Raw genomic sequence first — 21,607 nt, 5'->3', positions numbered from 1 at the left:
TACATTACTCAAAGACCAGGAAACCGAATGTGGACGGAGTACTGGTCTCAGACGAACACAGGCCTTAGGGTTGAAAGTTAAGGGCCTGTGAGGCTGATTTCAAAAACCGCACAAAACACTTTCCTCGGGGCCGATGCGGCTGCGTCATTACTGTAGCTTCAGAAACTATATGAAGAGTGCTAGTTACTTAACTGCAGAACCATACTGCAGCAGAGTAGAATCCCTTGTCTGATTCTAGGAAGACAGTAATAACAGGACCAATACCAGTTTCCCCCTAAACTGTAAATTTCACAAAGACCACAAAGCTAGGGCACCAGAACTTTGAGGAGGCTGACACAGGCTGAGTTTATACCACTCGTGGCAGTTTTGGGTCGCAGATTTGGAGCACCAAGGTTTCAACCCCAGAAGGAGTGGAAACCAACTGGCTTCTGGCCCGTTGGGAGTTACCAGACCTACTCAACCCTTGAATGTTCTGAACTTGTGAAGGACTTTAAATAACAGGTTCACCGGGGGGAACAGATAAACTAACTTCCACCCGTTCCAACCTAACGACACTGTGTCCGTGGAGAGAGCTAGAGGGTCCAGGTTGGGGGGCCACACAACAAGATAGTTTGTGGCTGAATTGGGTTGCAAACAGACCTATTCCTAGGTCCGGAATTAGATCGCAAAACTACCTGAATGACGCTCCGTCTAAGGACCATTCCGACACCAGGGGGGACGCCCTGGTCTGCCAAAAGTGTGTATCAAAGAAAGATCTGCCAAATGATGCTCGACTTCCAATTATTGAAGATCTTGATAAATAAACTGAAGGACACAAATAATAACCTGAGACATACAATGTCACTTATGCTCACTTGAGGCTTTCATACTTGCGTGACTTCCTCAGAATCTATTCTAGTGCTTCTTGTTATCTGCATACATTTTGATTTACTTTGCATGAATTGTACCTTAATTTCTTAAAAAACAGTTTAATTATTGCATTTTTGGTAAAGTTACTGCATTTTTTGGCAAATCCATAAAATATTTTCAAATAAGGATGTATTGCTTTAGTTTCCGTCATTTCTCTTATTTCCCTAATATATAGTGTGATCTAAATAATGAAGAGATTGATAGATTTTTATGCTTAAAGTCCTCTACTGATACCAGTTAAATCATTAATTAGATCCAAATAAAATCAATTTCTGCGTTAGAAGTATTTTTGTCCCTAAATACCTCATTCTGGTCCACTGTGGACTGGTAGAAATTGCCTGTAGCTCACGTGCACTCTTATGATACCATGCTCCTGATGCTTTTCTTAAAATTATTTTAAATTCGTTTGAAGATGGGACCTCTTCCTCCTCATTATTATTATTATTATTATTATTATTATTATTATTATTATTATTATTTATTATTATTTTCGGGTATAGGCCCTCTTTCAAACATGTTTTGTTGAATATGATGGCAGCCTTGGTTGCATTAATCTTGTAGATTATTCGCTCAACTCTTTTAATTAGTCTTTTTTCTTCTTCAGTAACAGAATTAAGTAAAATGCTGAAGTTCAATGCAGGGATTTTATTTATAAAACTATCAAATGTCGAAGGTAATGGAAATTCCGAGGGCGGGGTCCTAAAACAAGTGCAATACCTATTTAAGAGGTGCAAAAGAAATGAGCAGGATAAGGTTACTGCTACTTTATTGAGGACATAGGCGGTTTATATAGCGGCGGACTGACGTCACGCCGAGGAATACAGTGAGAACTAGGGTGACCTGAGGTCAATAACATTTGACAATAAATATAATAAACAAACACACTTTGAGTTACACAAATGGACAAAAGCAGAGTTGAATACATTCTGATACCCAAAAAAAAGAAACACATAACATACAAGTTGGTAACAGGTCAATATTTACATAAATCAATTTAAATGATTGGGTATGGCTGAATCTGCGTGACCCGTTATCCTAAGTGCGGTGATCCTAGGAGAGACAAAGAAAACGGGTTGCCACCACAGAAAACCCGCTTAGCAGGGACTTTACAAATACTCCCCCCCCCCAAGACGTGGGTAACGTTTGATTAATCGAACTATCTGTTGGGGCGTTGAAGAGTGCTGCAGCTGCATGAAGTGAGCGGGGGTTGCGCTGTGCGTGGGAGCAGCTGGCTGCGGGTGTGGGTGGATGTTTCCAGGGGCAGCCAAGCATCCTCTTTCTGCGGCGGCCCGGCTGCGGAGACGACTGCTCAGGCGGAGGGTGTGGTGCAGTGACATCTGTGTCCTCCTCCAGGAGGGCGGGCTTGATGCGGTCGACCAACATCCAGTTGTCCTTTCCGTGAAGGGCGAGCCGGAAAGCCTTGTTATTCCTTTCCAGCATGCGGAAGGGCCCCCTGTAGGGCCTGGTCAATGGTGGGCGGATGGCATCATCCCTGACGAAGACATGAGTGGTGGAGGACATGCGGGGCGGCGTGAAGGCGACTGACTTGTCGGTGTATGTCCGCTTACAGGGGGCGAACTTGCCGACTATACCGCGAAGCCTCTGCACTGATGGGTTGTGGTGGTCCTCTGTGACTAGTTCGCCCGGGACTACAAGAGGCTCTCCGTAGATTTTCTCAGCTGCGGATGGGTTGCCGTTGGCTTTGGGGGCGGTTCTCAGCCCGAGGAGGACCCATGGCAGCTGGTATTTCCAATCCTCAGCAGTGCAGCGGGCCATGAGGGATGCCTTCAGGGACCTGTGGAAACACTCGACCAAGCTGTTGGCTGCGGGGTTGTAGGTGGTGGTGGTGTGGTGAGATGTCCCCAGCAGGCGTGCCAGGGCGGACCACAATTCGGACAGGAAGGCAGGGCCCCTGTCAGTGGTTATGTGGTCCGGGACGCCGAAGCTGCTGATCCAGCTGGAAAGGAGGGCCTCGGCGCACGCACTGGTGGTGGCTTCCTGCATGGGCATAGCTTCGGGCCACCTGGTTGAGCGGTCGACAATTGTCAGGAGATATCTGGCCCCTCCTGACAGGGGAAGAGGGCCGACGACGTCGATGTGTATATGGCCGAACCGCCACCCTGGTTGTGGAAACTGGCCTACCCCGGACTCGGTGTGACAATTAATTTTGCTGGTTTGGCACTGAAGGCACTTTCTCACCCAGGTCCTCGCGTTCTTCCACATTCCGTGCCAGACGAACTTCTCTGTCAGCAGCTTAGCCGTCGTCCTGCCAGATGGGTGGGACAGCCACGCGGGCAGCGGTGTGGAGGAACGCGAGAGCCTCGGCGCGGGGGAGGGTTCCGGTAATATGGGCGGGAGGTAAACGTCTGAATCCTCAAGGATTGCAGTTAACTGAATGAGGGATGGGATGTCCGCGTCCATGCTCGCTCTCGCCCTCTTCATTGGAGTGGATACTCGTGTCAATGCACGCTTGGGAGTGCGCCGTGTGAGTCCGCTAATGACGCTGGTGATTTGCCGACGAGAGTCAGCACGCCCGAACGCTGGTTACAGCACCGTAATGAGTCCGCTAGGGGCGTGGGTAGTTCCTGGAGCCAAGATTGAGTCGCCGTGTGAGTCCGCTAATGGCTCCAGGAACCACTCCCGGGTCACCACTTTAAGAGGTGCGAAAGAAACGAGCAGGATAAGGTTACTGCTACTTTATTGAGGACATAGGCGGTTTATATAGTGGCAGACTGACGTCACGCCGAGGAATACAATGAGAACTAGGGTGACCTGAGGTCAATAACATTTGACAATAAATACAATAAACAAACACACTTTGAATTACACAAATGGACAATAGCGGAGTTGAATACATTCTGATACCAGAGAAAAAGAAACATAACATTATCAATATTTACATAAATCAATTTAAATAATTGGGTATGGCTGAATCTGCGTGACCCGTTATCCTAGGAGAGGCAATCCTAGGAGAGGCAAAGAAAACGGGTCGCCACCACAGAAAACCCGCTTAGCAAGGACTTTACACCTACGATCCCAGAAGCACTGACGACCCCTGCACTCGTTTTTGGACCCCACCTTCGGAATTTCCATTACCTTCGACATTTGATATTTTTATAATTAAAATCCCTGCAATGAACTTCGGCATTTTACTTAATTCTGTTACTGAAGAAGAAAAAGACTAATTAGAAGAGTTGAACGAATAATCTACAAGATTAATGCAACCAAGATTTGAGTAAACAAGGGGTAGTTGTTGAATAACTTGTAAACAAACAAGGTACATGAAATGTGTACAAGAGCTTGTTGATTTCTGGTGGCTTTGAGCCCATCGAACTAATATGCGTCTACAACTATAATCTAGCATTAACAACTGCCACGCTTTAATGGTAACTGAAGATGTTTGGTACTGGGTAATTTGTGTGGCTCTAGCAGAGTGGGGTTACTGACTGCCGGAGACGAGTGACTCGCACTAACTCGTAGATTACGGCACTCTTTAAGACAGAAACATATTCTTAATTTTATTTACTTACGCCCAGCGGGGAATATATGTTGATATAAACTGTAATTGCCAAAGAGAGAAACAGTTTCGAATTTCTATAGTTTGGTGTGTCTCAGAATGTTGCTGGTATCCACAAAAGTGAACCTCAAAGTCTAAAAATATTCATTTTTCATGGACTTCCTGGTTACCACGGATTTAGATGGAAATACAGTCTCTCTCTCTCTCTCTCTCTCTCTCTCTCTCTCTCTCTCTCTCTCTCTCTCTCTCTCTCTCTCCAGTTTTTTAAGTCTTGCATTTTGAATACAGCGTTTTGTCACCAATTATTGTGTCTTGTAGGGATAGAATATTTTTTATTTGATATCAATCCTTTTTAGATTACATTAAGTTAAAATTCATTCTTAGTGAAGGTATTTGGAAACTAATATGTTGCTTAATTAATGGGTTTTGTGTTCGTTCGTATCTTATACAGGTTTCTCGTATGGTAACGATGTTCATTCACATATGAGAGATAACAGAAGTAATTCGATGTATGAAGATTCTGCAAATATGAATATGTTGAAGTGATGCCATTTTTCTGCTTTTCGGCGGAGAGGATGAAGTGGTGGGAGTAACGCCTGTGGGAGGAGGAGGAGGAGGAGGAGCTTGGTGGTGGTGGTGGAGGAGGAGGAGGAGGAGAACTATTTGGTAGTGGAAGTGGTGGTGGGACTCGGCAGTTTAAGCAGTTGTGTTTGAACCCCTGCACCGTGAACGTCTTCGTCGAATCCCACGATTTTGGGCGTCTCTCTCACTCTGCTGTTCTGTTTCCGTTTGCTCCGCCATGCGATCACTGTGTACGGTGTCAAGTGCTTTTGGGGTGTAGCATGAGTTCATTGCCACCACAGTGTTGTGGGTCTTCGAAAACAGAAACTCATCGATCATATTTATTGTCAGGGGCAGGATTTGGTGAAATCTGCTATTACAACGATGACTGCGTCATTAGAGGTTTCTGTTACTTGTGTTTAATCAAATAGGTAGTTAAAGAACAAGTCCGAACTAAGGAAGTGTCCCTATCCTTGCTCTTGTGAATGGCAACTCAGATGTTTGTAGTAACCTTACATGTGCACTTCGTGGCAGTTCAGAGACATTTCGAGATATATTTTCTGCAGTCGTCGTTATGAAATACGCGTACTTTAAAAGTCTCGAGTGTTAATTGAAATGAGCGACTTTAGGATGTCTTTTTCGCTAATATGACAAATAAGTTAGTGGACAAAGATGACACATTTTCCAGTAGTGTATGTTTTCAGGACTGCCGGTGTGCCGAGAGAGAGAGAGAGAGAGAGAGAGAGAGAGAGGGAACTGTTCATATTATGTATATGAGATGAGAATCGTGTCTGATAGAACCTTTGGAATCTTTGTCGTTGAGATTTTGTATTTGTATTAGCATTGAATGTCTGTTATATGTCTGTGCCTGCTACAAACTCGCATCTAGTTAATTGTAGCACCAGGACATCTCAGATGACATTTTGCTACTCCTGCAATGCTTTTAGTATTATTTGAAAGTACCCGTATCGTCAAAAGTAATTACTTTTTGAAATTGCTGTTTGTTTTTATTCATTGTCCATTAAAAATTAGTCGTATGTATTTTACTGCCACCGTGATTATTGCGTTGGTGTTTTTTATACACACACACACACACACACATATATATATATATATATATATATATATATATATATATATATATATATATATATATATATATATATATATATATATATATATATATATATATATATATGCGCACAGTCATTAGATTCATTTTGACATTGATCCATTTTCTTTATCAGGGGGTGGCTTCAGGGATAAAAGAAGAAACGCAGTGTTTGTAGCCGCATTCATATTTTTAACTGATGAATTGTTGAAGAACCTTCTTTTGATGTAACTTTATAATAATTGTTCAGTATACAAAGAAGGCACATAAGGAGCACGTTGAGCTTATCTACACACACTGCACTATTTAACTGTATCTTGCATATATCTTGATTTCCAAGATATAAGCCCCTTCCCGTCCAATACCTCTTGCACCCCATCTGTCGGGATTCTGGGCTGTATTTCTAAATGACAGCCATCTCAAACACTGATCCATTTTCTCACCTACATGAACCTTTTTACCACTGCTGTATATCCACATTTCTCACCCTGTCAGTTCTTGTTACACCACATCCACCATGTAAGTAGTTCATCTGAATAATTCATCTCAACAGTTGTGACCTTTATCCCCCCAGACTTAAGCACCTTGCTGTTGGGTTGAATTTATTGTCTGGTACCCGCTCCAACTTGGTTCCTTACACTACCGGGATTTATTTTTGGATGATACCCCATGCGCAGTTTTGATTATGATTTTGATTGCTCTTTGAGCTTGAAGTAGGATGATGTTGGACACACTTTAACATGTATGGTTGAACAGGGTGAGAGTCGAATGCCAGACCCCACTCCTAGTGTTGGGTCTGATTTCGATGGACCAGTGACCCTCAGAGCACTAGGATCATTGCGTACATGTAGGTGTAAAGGCTTGTAAGAAAGAGTTCAGCTATTGTAGTAGGAAATAAAAAATAATTTTGCCTCTTGTCTTTCATGTATTTGTCTTCTACTGGTCTACACTCATCTTCAGCCTCCCTTTTCATGGTCCTTATACAAGGTCTGGGTCTTCCAATTCCTCTGGTGCCAATGGGAGTCCTCTGATACTTAACATGGAAGGTTTTTTTGATGGGAATATCAAAATAATTTCTATCTGATGGATTTTAATCATTATCTCATCTCCTTATGGAACTTCATAATTTCTCTTAATGTGTAATTTCTAACTATCCTGCCGTGAGACTCCTAATATTCTTCTTTAAGCTCTCTTCTCAAATCAACAAAATCTTGTAGTGTTGTGTTGTCATGCCATGATCCATGTACATATAGCAATGCAGATCTTACTAGAATTATGTTGTCTACTTTCATCTGCTATTTCAGCATAACTTTCGATTTCCCTTTTTCAGTCTTTCATGGAATTCTAATTCAAGAGAAACTGCACTGGTTATCATCGTTTGTAAATACTTGAACGATTCAACCTGATTAGTCCTTTTCTTCATCTAATGTTATTTCATCCCTGTGTGTGTACTTTGTCCTTATTACCATTGTTTTTCCCATATTTATTTTGAATCCCTTATCTGTAGATGTGTGATGCACTTAATTAAGCAAGCTTTGTAAATCTTGCTCTTGTTTTGGTAATTAACACATTATCATCTGGTTATTCTAAGTATGTCATCAACATTATAAAATCCATGAAGAGGGCCAACAAGAAGGGGTAAAATAACATTACCTTCTAGCACCCACTGTTTACTGCAAATTCGTTTGACAAGCTCCATCAACATTAACTTTGCATCTGCTTTGTTTGTTTGTAATTTAAATTACTGCAGTTGAAAAATATTTAACCTTCCATATTTGTCCGTTGATCCTGTCAGATGCCCTCAGGTAATAAACAATAGCCAGCAATTCCTTACACTGCTTCACAGGTACACCTTAACACAAATATTTGATCTGTGCAACCCCTTTCTTTTTCTAAAACCAGCTTGTTCAACTTTGAAAGCTTTATATCAGTTTTTAATCAGCCTGTAGAGCATAAGAATACTGAATATTTTCCTTCCAATGGACTTGAGGTGCAATACCTCTGTACTGTATCCAACACATTGTCAGGCCACCTTTCTTTGGTACCATTGCTATAGCTTCTAATTCACAATCATCAGGCTTTGATTCTTCATTTCCATATGCAGTACTGAATAAATGTCGTAGTATACGAGGTGTCATTTCTGTTTCAGATTAAATCATCAGTGCAGTTTCTTGAAGTGATTCATAAGTACATTCGAGTCTTTATCAGCTTCTGGTTTATTAAAGTGTGCCTCTCTTAAATCTTATTCACTGCCTCACAAATAAGTTTTACCTGATGCTGTCTTTCCTACTATGATGATGATGTTACTGACCCATGTCTTTCCTGTTCTGATGATGATTTGATTGACCCATCCCTCCTTTTCTCAGGTAGTTTCCTCTTTATTTTCACAAAGGTATGTTTTATTAATTCTGTGGGATTCTCTGACGCCTGCGGTACTCCCTGGTTTTATGGATTTGTCAACATCATCAATTTGTTTGTCCAACTATTCTCTTGTCTTTTGATCTTCATTTAACTTGGCACGTTGTAATTTGTGTTCTTTCTTTCCTCCCTGAACCTTATTCATAAGTACCTCCCGCAGTGTCTGTAATTCAATGTATCGGAGGTTGCTTCTGATGTTCAAAGTTTTGATCTTGTTACCCCATATTCCAGAACATTATTTCCAACAGGTTGAAATACATTTTTGGTGTTATTAACAAGCCCTCATTGTGATTGTCTGCTCTTCCTCATATACGGTTTATAGAACTGCAGTTCCATGTTGATATAAGTTGCAAAAGCTTTAATGTTTCAATGCAAGTGGGTGATCACTGCGGACATCTTTTCTTCACTTAGTAGCTACGTGATCTATTTGTTTTCTGTGGCTGCCAGCTGAAGAAGTTGTAAGTGTATTAATGGATGGCCTTTGGCCAAAAAAACCACATCCAACTACTCAGTTTTTATAGCAGAAAACCTAATCAGTATCACAAAATTCGTTTGCAGTTTCTCTCAGGCCCTCCCTATCCATTACATCCCTCATACCTTCATTTTCTTACCAACTTTGCATTTGTATCGCCTAAAACATATGTTTATCTGGTGTTTTATTTAAAACATTCCATGGTTTACAGAAGATTCATCTTTTATTTCTCAAGAGAAATCTTTCATTTGTGTAAACATCACACCTGTTTTCTGATTTGATCCAATATGGGTGTATATATATATATATATATATATATATATATATATATATATATATATATATATATATATATATATATATATATATATATATATATATATATATATATATATATATATATATATATATATATATATATATATATATATATATACATACATGTAAAATATATGTATTAAATATATAAATTATATATATATGTATGTTTGCATGTATGTATTGCATCAAATCAGAAAACAGGTGTGATGTTTACACAAATGAGAGAGAGAGAGAGAGAGAGAGAGAGAGAGAGAGAGAGAGAGAGAGAGAGAGAGAGAGAGAGAGACTCTTGACCTCGCAAAGGTTGTTACAAGCAAGATCCTTTAAATCTACTCAAAGTATAAAGGACATTGGTTACACCGAAAGATATCCATTTGCAAAATTCAAATAACAGTTGTATTAAGAAAGATCATTTTAATAAAACTTGTTTTACATACTGTATGCAGTTATGTTTCATGCATTATTGTCATATCATTGTATTATAATTTATGAACATAGCGTTCAGGCGCCATTTGCATTCTGATAAAGTTTACATTCTTGAAATCATCAGCTGATTGCGTTTTACCGACGTCATCACAGCCATTATTAAAAAAAAAGAAACGCGTTCGGAGATTTGTTTTTTTTCTGTAATTTATCGCTGCCGGGTTTAAAAATGCAAGTTACTTTATTTAGAAATGCATTAAGTTAATTGAAGTAAAGGTGTGATTTCGCCAGTATCGGATGTTCCTGTTGCCTCTTCCAAAACGTTTTGTGGCCTGCACAGTTTCTGTTTCTTCAGCCACAGCGACAACCGTCAATTTAGTGGCATACATCCTTAACACTTTAATCTCCATTGAGTGAAGGATGAATACAGATTTATTTTATTCTTATATATGGAAGTCGCCGTTGAAAATTTGCAAATTTTTAACAAGTCAATAACTGTAACGCAATCCTTATTCCTTAATACACGTGTTAGTTACGGCAACTGGCATCGGCAAACTGCTCTTTCTCGATTCAGTTTTTTGTATCAGTACTTGCTGCTGTTAATGCCAGTGTCTTGCACGCAGTAGTAAGTGGTTGTTAATTGTAAGAAATAGGATGAATTTTTAGACAAGTCACAGTGTTGGTAAGCCTGATGTAATGTATGAAGATTGGCATTTAAGCTATTGACCTCTGGCTTCTAGCCCTATTTATTAGTTAAGAGCTAACTCTGATATAATATACACGGCGAATGGTATCTGCTGAAACTGAGACAGGCATAAAAAGAATCTACAGAAAATACATCTCGCACTATACACGTTGTACAGTATATGATGATGATATGTTTTTGGACGAAATTTTAATGATCGCATGATACACGAGATAGAAAGGTACACGAATATATACGCAAATTACGGAATTTGTATGCTGTATATTTTTGAGTTTCACAATGTTTCCATTGTTGATAAACTATGCATGTGTATTTCGTAGCAAGTTTTAGTTCCGAAAAAATCCCCAAACTGAAACGACTTATGGCGCCGGCCTTGTGGCCGTTTAAAACTAATAATGGCGACTGATTCTAAAACGTCCGGGACCGTGGGAGTTCCCGGGCCACGGAATGCCGGATTTTCGAGGTCGAACTGTAGTGTGAACAGGTAGTATTCACTGCAAAATATAGGGAATTGTTAATAAGAATTGCTCATGCAAATTAAACTCAGGACATTATGGAATAACAATTCCTATGAAAAATTGCTTAGAATTTTTGGGGGCTCAAGGCGAATGGTAAAATACAGCAGTTTTGTAAAACTTGTTTAGTTTGTCAAAAAGTAGGCAAGGCTCAGCATCATCCAAAGGTTGCACCTTTAAGCAGAATTTAGCAGATTGTCAGCCTATTGATGAATTAACTTTGGATTGTGTTGGGTCTTTACCTAAAGACAAAATGGGGTAATGGGTACTTGGTCACAATAATGTTTAATTCCACTAGGTTCCCAGATGCATTTTCTACAAGTTCTGTTAATGCTGGTAAAATAATAGAGGCACTGCAAAAATTCATCTCGGGTTTTGGAATCCCCAAGAAAATATGTACAGACCAAGGGTCTAATTTTGTCAAAAAATGTAAAAATTTCTTGCAAAGTTTCAGCATAATACTCATTACTTCTACACTGTGTCATCTGCAAAGTCAAGAAAAGCTAGGGAGAGTTCATGGAACTTTCAAGATCTTATTTAGATCATATTGTGACGACGGAGACTGGATGTATTTGTACCCTTCTTGTTGTGTACTTTAAGAGATACAGTAAGCTCGGCCAAGAATTATATATACTCCCTCTTAACTTGGAGTGCAAACTCCCCTTAAGATAGTGAAGCAACAAATATAAAAAGTTCTATCATTATGGAGAGGTAACTTTCGAAGAACTAGAGTAACTCATGAAATCTTAGGAATTAGCACGAAAGCGTGTACAGAAACACCAAGAATGTATATTAAAAAAAAATTGTGATCACAAAGTTGAGAAAAGAGAATTTGTGGTTGGAGACGAAGTTCTGGCATATTTACTCATTGCTGGAAAACCATGTATGGATAAATATTTAGGACCTTGTAAAATAGTATGGAGAGAAGTGATGAAAATTTCTGAATTAAGTTTTCTGAAGGGAAACGAGAGGAAAAGGTGCTTCATATAAATAAGCAGAAAAAAAATATAGGAAGGAACAAAGTGTGCTAAGTGTTTCAGGAGAAATTGTAGAAAAGGAAGAAAAATTTGTTGGCAGCTACGATAGAAAGAACAGAATACTCGAAAGATCGTGTAAAGTTTGAAAAACTATTTCTCACTTAGATGAAAGTCAGGAAAATAATAGTATGGATGTAATACAAGAATTTGTCTTTTTTCCCAAAGATATCCAGGCCGACTAAACATGTTATGGGGATTGAAAAGATATGTCCATCAAACAGCAACCTAATTGGATGTCTCCTGATACAAATGCTTTGCAGCAAGTTGAATACCTCTTGGAAAATTGGCTAGTTGAGAAAAGTAAATGAGTGGGCCAGTTAGTGTATTGTGGTTCCAGAAGTTGTTGGCCACTTTAGGATGTGCACACTACTGCTAAGTGAATAGTGCAACCATCATAGAAATGCCAAGAATAGATGATGTTGCTAATGCTACTTACTTAACTAAGTTAGATCTATTAAAAGGATTTTACCAGATAGAATTAGACAAAAACAGAGGTGATCCAGCATTTGTCAACCCATATGGACTGAATCATTACACTGTAATGACCTTTGGATTTTGTAGCTCCAGTTACGTTTCAGAGACGTATGAATATGGTATTAAGAGATACCAGGGGGTTATATGTGTACTTGGATGGTATCATCACACAAGGAACCAATTGGGAAGAACATGGATAAACTAAAGAAAGGATTTGAAAAATTAAGTATAACAACTGTGAATCAGTTAAATATTTAGGATATGAAATAGAGGTGGATCAGTAAAACCTTTAGATTGCCATATTAACAATATTAAAAATTTTAATAGACCACAGAATAAAAGAGAGTTGATGTCTTTTCTTGGTAGTATAGAGTACAGTAAGAAGTTTTGTAAAAAAAAGATTTCAGTCATAGCCAGTCCATTAACAGAGTTCTTAAAGAAAGAGATAACAGTTTAATGGATGAATGAATGTGACAAAGCTTTTTAAAACCTAAAACTAATATTGATGGCAAAGCCTGCTTTGCATGCACCGTGTTATGAAAATCATTCAACTTGAGAGAAGTTGCAGCTGGAGGTGTGCTCTTTCAAGAGCATGGATGTTTCTTGCACCCCATTGCCAACTTTTCAAAGAAATGTAACAATCGTTAGCTAAAGTATAGCATAGTGGAAAAAGAGGGATTGGTTTAATGTTAAATTTACATCGTTCTGAGATATATCCAAAATTGAGGTGTATACAAATAATAACCCATTAACTTGTAAAATAGCAATTCTAGAATGAATAACAAAAGAGTGCTACATTGGTCTTTGTTACTTCAAGAGTTTAACATAAGGATTAATGAGGTAAAAGTTACAGATACTTTATCAAAGTTATAAGACAATTTTGGCAGCTTATTACAATAATAGTTCACTGTTTTTCTACTTTCATGAACTGGGGTGACATTGACCCAGATCCTAAGAGCTCCAGTGGCAGTGTAGTGGATGGACAGAGAAAACTAACACTGGAACCATAGATGTCATTGTCCCTCAGTGCTCCTATTTTGTTGATGGGGTGTCATATGTATAAAGAGAGAGTTTTCCTTTTACTTACATGCCGCCAGAGGGAGACGAAAGTCAAGTACTAAGGAGTCATTCGGAGAAATATGTGTGCTTGGGTGCCCAGCCTTTGGCATAGAGGGACTAAATGGCAAAATGCTGGGAATTGCCAAGAATTTATCAAGATTGCAAGAACTTTAACAAGCACTAGCATTTTTGCAGCACAAAGATTATTGTGATTTTTATTTCATTAATGTAGTGTGTTAACCTCATTAGGTTGACTCAAGAGGAGCTCTTGTATTGTGAGTTAATAGGTATTAGTTTTAACTCGTGAGTTTTGTAATTATTAGTGTGTGTTTTGTTCACTTTTTTCATTATTTGTATATTAAATTCATTTCACTTTCTTGGGTATAATTATCCATTTTATCATCCTTCTAGTTGTCAGGTCACTTTTCAATTATAACTATCAAAATGCTGAACACACACACATACATTATTATATATATATATATATTATATATATATATATATATATATATATATATATATATATATATATATATATATATATATATATATATATATATATATATATATATATATATATATATAATATATATATATATATATATATATATATATATATATATATATATATATATATATATACAGGCAGTCCCCAGTTTTTTGAAGGGGTTCCGTTTTTACGGCGTCATAAACCGAAAAATTGTCGAAAATCGTAAAAAATCATAAGAAAACCTTACTTTTAATGCTTTGGGTGCATTGAAAACGATGTAAACTGCATTTTTATTAAGCTTTTCATCAAAAAACCTTCAAATTATGATTATTCTGCCGTTTTGGAGCCATATTTCTTCCGTTGGATCGGCATACGACGCGTTGTAACCCCGGAACATGCGTCGTCAACCAGGAAATAATTTCTGATGAATATATTTGAAAAGCGTCGTAACCTTGGAACGTCGTAAGCTGGACCCGTCGTAAACCGGGGACTGCCTGTATACAGTATATATATTCCTGGGGTCCAGTTGTTTCTGGATAATGTCAATATCTGGATAAAGTGCATCCAGATAATTTGGAGATTACATATACTGTATATATCTGAATATATATATATATATATATATATATATATATATATATATATATATATATATATATATATATATATATCACAAAGTGTTCCAAGTACCTGGTTATTACACTTTCCAATTACCAATCATATAATTCAAAACGTATCTCACTACAGCCAGATACCTGAACTCTCATAAAAAAAAAAAATATGACTGAGTATTCTAAAGGCAACAGTGATCCCTTAAAAAGAATTATCAACAAAGTTTATCAAAACGATTGTGAGGTATCAGTTTGTGCTAAAGTTAATCAAAGAGCATCACTCCTTTGCTGTAACTATCTCCTCAGTTTGAGTCACTTCAGCAAGACTGAAGGAACAAAACTTTATCCCTATGGCTTAATCACAAAGTTATTCCTACCACTGGTGGTTAATAAATGAAACACTGGTGTAAAAACTTTAAAAACAAAATCATATTTTTAATTCAAAATTAATAAATCTAAATTCACAAGCTTACTTTAAAGAAAAATCCCTATTACTTGGAATCAAAATTCACAATCTTAATTAATTCTTAAATCAAATTAAGCACCAAAATTAAATCACCAAAATGTTAATATGTGAAACAAAATTAAGTAAGCATTTTGAAAAGCTAAAGAGATTCTAAACACAAAATAAGCAAAAGTATTAAATTGAAAAATAATTAAATAAGTGATTTAAATGACACTAAGAACAAACAATTATACAAAACATGAGAATGAAATGTAAATGTATTAAATTCACCAAAATCAATTAGCTTTGCAAATTAAACTTCAAGTTGAAGAACATGTAAAAATTACAATACCTTTGACAAGCTGTAGCACAAAATACACACTTTCACAATTCCTAACGAGGCGCTGTTACTGATATATACTCTTATAATATCTGCAAATTTCACAATTGAGTGACCAGTAAAAAAAAAGTTTACGTTACTTTAAAAAGACAGAGAATTTCTCTTTATAAATCTACACCACATGGTTCTTGGCCTCTCAATGAAAATTATTTACATTTCCAACCATAAGCAAGACCCCCATAGAACATTCCATCGAAACTAGAGGACATCATTTGCAAGGTAGAACATCTTGGGACAAAGCTGACGTGGTCAGGACAATGTAATTGTTTCAATTGGGGCACGTCCTAGAAACTATATGATGTAATAGCAACGCGGATTTGCACAATAATTTCCTTAGAACAAAAAACCCATGTGATTCTCTAAGACAAAAAATGGTGCAACATTGTGCAATCATTCCCTTCTCATATGGAACAAAAAGTTGGATTATGTGACTAAGTGCCCAGCATCACGATAAAAAATTATTGACATTTTAATAGACAGATGAACACTGCGATGATTGCCCCAAGTCTCAACTGTGGAAGTTACGTATCACTTGAACTCAAAACAAAAGATCCTATTACATGATACAGTAAAAAAAAATGTGACGTAATCTTTCCCTCTTATATTACATTATCAAGATTATTAATTCTACAGATTCTAAATTACACATTTGTGAAATCTAACACACACACACACACACACACACACATATATATATATATATATATATATATATATATATATATATATATATATATATATATATATATATATATATATATTGTGTGTGTGTGTGTATGTGTAATAATATATATATATATATATATATATATATATATATATATATATATATATATATATATATATATATATATATATAGTATATATATAATGTATAACCACCAAATCCAAGTCAGAAGGTGAGTTCTGAACAACTACTTTGTAATTTATTCTACATTTTCAAGTTCACACGGAATACAAAAGAAGTTGACAGATTTATATACAAAAACAGAAGGGGGCCGGGGTTACAGTTTGTTAATATGGGCAGCATGTTCTTTAAACAAAAAAGACAAGGACAAAGGATCAAGGGATAATCCAGGGTGGAGATTAACATTCCTGGTGGAGGTAGCTTCAGCAAACACAGTCCCTAGCAGATTTCTTTTCTGATGGTCGTTGACGTTGTAGATTACCGTTGACTTATCCCAGTTCATCACATGGCGTGTCTTAAGCCATTAGTTGATAAGCCTTTTTGAAAAGGCATATTTATGTTGAGAGCTTCCTAATTTTAGTCTTTTTGATGTTTGATCAATATAAATCTTATTACATTCTTTGCAAGGAATACTGTATACAATATTGTTTGAATTGGGTGGGCTATTTTTAATTAGTTTATTTAAATATATTTTGAGAAATAAACTAAGAATATATATATATAATATATATATATATAATATATATATATATATATATATATATATATATATATATATATATATATACATACATACATACACAGGCAGTCCCTGGGTTACGATGGGTCCGGCTTACGACGTTCCGAGGTTATGACCGTTTTCAAATATATTCATCAGAAATTATTTCCCAGTTTACGACACCTGTTCCAGGGCTATGACGCGTCGTACGCCGATCCGACGGTAGAAATATGGCTCCAAAATGGCAGAATAATCAAAATTTGGAGTTTTTTTTTTATGAAAAACTCAATAAAAATGCAGTTTACATTGTTGTCAATACACCCAAAGCATTAAAAGTAAGGTTTTCTTAGGATTCTTGACAATTTTCGATGATTTTCCAGTTTATGACGATTTTCGGCTTACGGCGTGACGTAGGAACGGAACCCCCATCGTAAACTGCTGTGGCTGCCTGTAATATATATATATATATATATATATATATATATATATATATATATATATATATATATATATATATATATATATATATATATATATATATATATATATATATATATATATATATATATATATATATATATAATGGCAAGGGCCTGCTGGATAATGGCAAAATCGTGATAATTGTGAGTAAAAATCTACGAGTCTTCAAGGGCAACTCTGTACTCTTTCTCATCTAACCTTGTCAGTACCACATAACTGTGATATTGACATGCTTGGCTGTTCATAAGTTCAACTTGGTATAAACAAGTCAATACACTCAGTACTATTTGTTTTTTCATAATAAAGCCCAATACTGGTACTGCTACTGTATTTTATAGAGCATTTTATCAATACAAATGATATATAAAACGTAACATTAAACAAATTATGATGATAATACAGTAAAGCACATGTACAGTTTTCCTTCCTTTGAAACTGGTGTCGTGGGCTTGTCGTGATGGATGTTGAGAGGGGGACGGCGGTGTGAAATTAACACAGGGGGTGGCGGGTCATCAACGTCTTCTTTGTTTTCTTCAATTCCTCTGGCATCACTTTATTCTTCATTTGGGGAGGAAGCAGTCATTGGAGGTGGGTAGTCTCTTGAGATTGAAGGCACTGGTTTAAAGAATTTGTCAATGGAAGTTGCATTGTTTTTCTTCTCTTTTCATCGTATATGATACGATAACACTGGAAAACATCATTGACTGTTGTTGCTACTTTTGAGAATCTCTCTACATTGTGGTCATGATTCTCAGAAGTAGTCACCACTTTCTCAAGAAGAGAAAATCCCTGGGACATCAGTTTTGTTTCAACCTTTGTTAAGGGAACAAGTAGTTATTGTTGTTGTTCTTCATTTTCTTCTGTTTTTTTTGCATTTCTTCCAGTTCCATCAAATCCTCATTCGTCAACTCCTCTGAATGACTGTCAAACATCTCTTGAAAGTCCTCTTCCCCCCTGTCAAACTGTAACTTTTCACATATGTCAACAACATAAGCCCTCTGAGGTCATTTACAAACTGGGCATAAGGCCTTCCATACTCCATTCATGTTGATGTCACTTACTTCACACCATGCAACATCAGTGTTCTTTACACATTTGTAAATGTTGTAACTTCCAAAAGTCACTTAAGGTCACATCTGCGTCATTTATTTCCTTAATGCTTGCCTATACGTACAGCGAGTTTAGTATTTTTTGAAATTTGCGGTTACGCCCTGGCCCATTGGCTGAATGAGTGAAGTTGTGTTAGGGGTAAATAAACAACTTGAACATCCAGATGGAAATCATCTAAGTGTGGTGAGTGACCAGGGGCATTACCCAAAATAAGAGAATCTTGAAAGGAATGTTATTCTTTCTGCAGTAGAGCTTGACTTTGGGGATAAAGTGATGAAAAAACCAGTCCTCAAATACAGCAAGAGTCGCCCAGGCTTTCTTATTGGACATCTAGATTATAGGTAGAGAACTTTTTGTGGTATTTTTCAGTGCCCTTGGTTTTCCTGCACGATAGGCGAGGAGAGGTTTTAGCTTCATGTCTCCCAAACATTTGCCACCCAACAGTAATGTTAGCCCATCCTTCACCGCCTTAAATCCTGGCATTGTCTTCTCTTCACAGCTGATGTGCATTTTTTCTGACATTTTTTTCCAGAAAAGGCCTGTCTCGTCTATATTAAAAATTTGCTGAGTCGTATAACCTTCCTTATCAATTATTTTCAAGAGTGTCTTGGGAAATTTTTCCGCTCCTGCTTTATCGGCGCTCGCTGACTCGCCCCTTCCTGACACATGATGCAAGTTGGCTCGTTTTATGAAGTGATGAAATCATCCATGACTTGCAGCAAATGTTTCATCTTTAGCACTTTCACCAGCCTTAGCCTTCAGGTCATCATAAAGGCTTTTAGCCTTTTCTTGAATGAGCATGAGGCTAAGCAGTACACGTCTTTGTCTCTGGTGTTCCATCCAGATAACCAAAGTTTTTCCATTTCTTCCACCACCCTCCCCCTTCTCTTGCTTATAATTGTTGACTGCATCTGCATTGGTACAGCACTTTTCACTTGTTCCATAATTTTGTTTTTGTGCCGTTAGTCGAGTGATTCATATTATAATGGAGGGCTACATCAACCATTTTTTTCAACATTTTCTTTATTATTGCCACTTTAGTTTCCATTGAGATGGCTAGCTGCTTTTTAACACTACCACTTTCATCACTGGCCTTGCGGTTGCCATTAGCCATGATAGATAAATATTTAACGATAAAATCACATGAATGAATCGCTGCACCAGAGATGACGTCTCAGCATTAGCATATAGTAGGTATAAAGAATCTAGGATGCCTAGTGGTGTCAGCTACAGTGCGGTTCAGCATCAATAGTGGCAGAAATTGCAACTAAGTCGAAGCAGGCCCTTACAACAAAACTTGCACTTGGCGGGTTGCAACCTGGAGCACTCCTGTTGAAACTTCAACAAGAGAGATTGTACTTTTCCACAAGTTGTGGTATAGTTATATGTATTTTCTCTCTAAATTTATGTAAAGTGGAAATGCTTATTATGTGGAAGAAGGATGTTGTGTTTTGTTGTGCTTGTAGTGTATTTGGTTTTGAAAAGCGTTTTGTTTGGCTGTTTCGTGTACAGTATTTAAATGTGAGCATACGTGTAATAGTGCTTAAGTATCGGTCATTGGTTGTTTTGTTGGTTCGGTTGTTAGTCGAACGTTTGAGTGTTGGTCAAATACTGTCGTGAGAGGCAGTCTCGTTACAGCACTGGTGCAGTGTAGCTGCACCTAGGAAGGACTCAGGAAATTCAGCCATAGTTTTCAGTTCCTTCAAATTCACTTAATATTCTTTATCATCTTAAAGTTCATTTAGGGAGATTTCCTTTACGAGATATGCATATCTAAATGTAAGGAGAATTTCTTGAGGATTACGAAGTAAAGATTATGCTCAATTCAGGTTAAGAATTTTGAATGCACCTTTTGAATTAACAGTAAGTTTTGTACCATTTATATCTTGGAAAATATACACAATGCGATATTGTTTTGATTGTGAGTAAGAATAATATAGTTGAAGTAACCTGGGTGTCATAGTTTAAAACTTAGGCTACGATTAGGTTAGTACATTTCAGACCGTTTAGGCTATACGATTACCTAGGATTTAACATGTTATACTTATTCTGAACGAGTCGGAAGAAATTGTTGCCATGACCAGGATCGTAGTGATTGGTTGTTATAGCAGTCATCTGAAATTTTAAGGATTGTTGTGTTACTTGGCGATAAGGATAAAAACAAGAGTGGCTGATGTGGCAGCCATTTTAGAACTACTAACTATTTCAAGGCCCATAACACCCTCCTTTTTTAATATAACTAATGAACTAGGCTTCTGATTAATGTGAAACTGAAACCACCAGAGTTTGAGACACCGACCTAATTAAGAAAAATGGATTCAAGCATCTACTCTGCTTTATTGTCTTACTTTATACCGAGAAATGTCATCTCAATTTTGTGGGCATGGTGAGAACGGAAAATAAGACCTGGCAACTAGGCGCAGAATGATGTGTGGCCCTGTGACGTTTACACCTGCCACGCCCCCTTTTCTGTATGGTTATCATTATATCAGTATAAGAAATTATATATATATATACTTTGATAGAGATAAGGTGTTTATTTTTCAATACAGGTATGCAGTCATTAGTGGGTTGAAGTTATGGAATGAAAAAATGTTCGGTCTGGCAAAGTTAAAATTGGTCATATTATTTTATTATTCCCTGATTTCAATAACGTCACGAAAGTAATTTTAGATAAAGAGTTTAATCGTGTTATATGTGAATTGATTATTGGTGAATGTGATTGTTGAGGGTGCGCACATACTATGATCATTATAAATATTTAATATGGCTGAGGATTGGATGGAGGTGAAAGGATAGTAATACTTTATTAACAATAAGTGTATTATACATAGATAGTAGTATAGCAGCTAACATTTTAATGAATAAAGTTACAAGACTGAAGTAGAAATATATATATATAAATATATAAGTAAATAAATAAATATATATATATATATATATATATATATATATATATATATATATATATATATATATATATATATATATATATATATATATATATATATATATATAATATAATAGGATATATATATATAAACTGATGGTATCTAATGGAGTTTTTATTGGAAAATGGAGTTTTTATTGTGTTACAAGCTTTCTTGGACAAACAGTCCACATTATCAAGTATCCATACGGA

The sequence above is a fragment of the Macrobrachium rosenbergii genome, chromosome 11 (genome assembly GCF_040412425.1).
Source record: "Macrobrachium rosenbergii isolate ZJJX-2024 chromosome 11, ASM4041242v1, whole genome shotgun sequence".
NCBI classification, from domain to species: domain Eukaryota; kingdom Metazoa; phylum Arthropoda; class Malacostraca; order Decapoda; family Palaemonidae; genus Macrobrachium; species Macrobrachium rosenbergii.
This window is presented reverse-complemented; position numbering follows the sequence as displayed.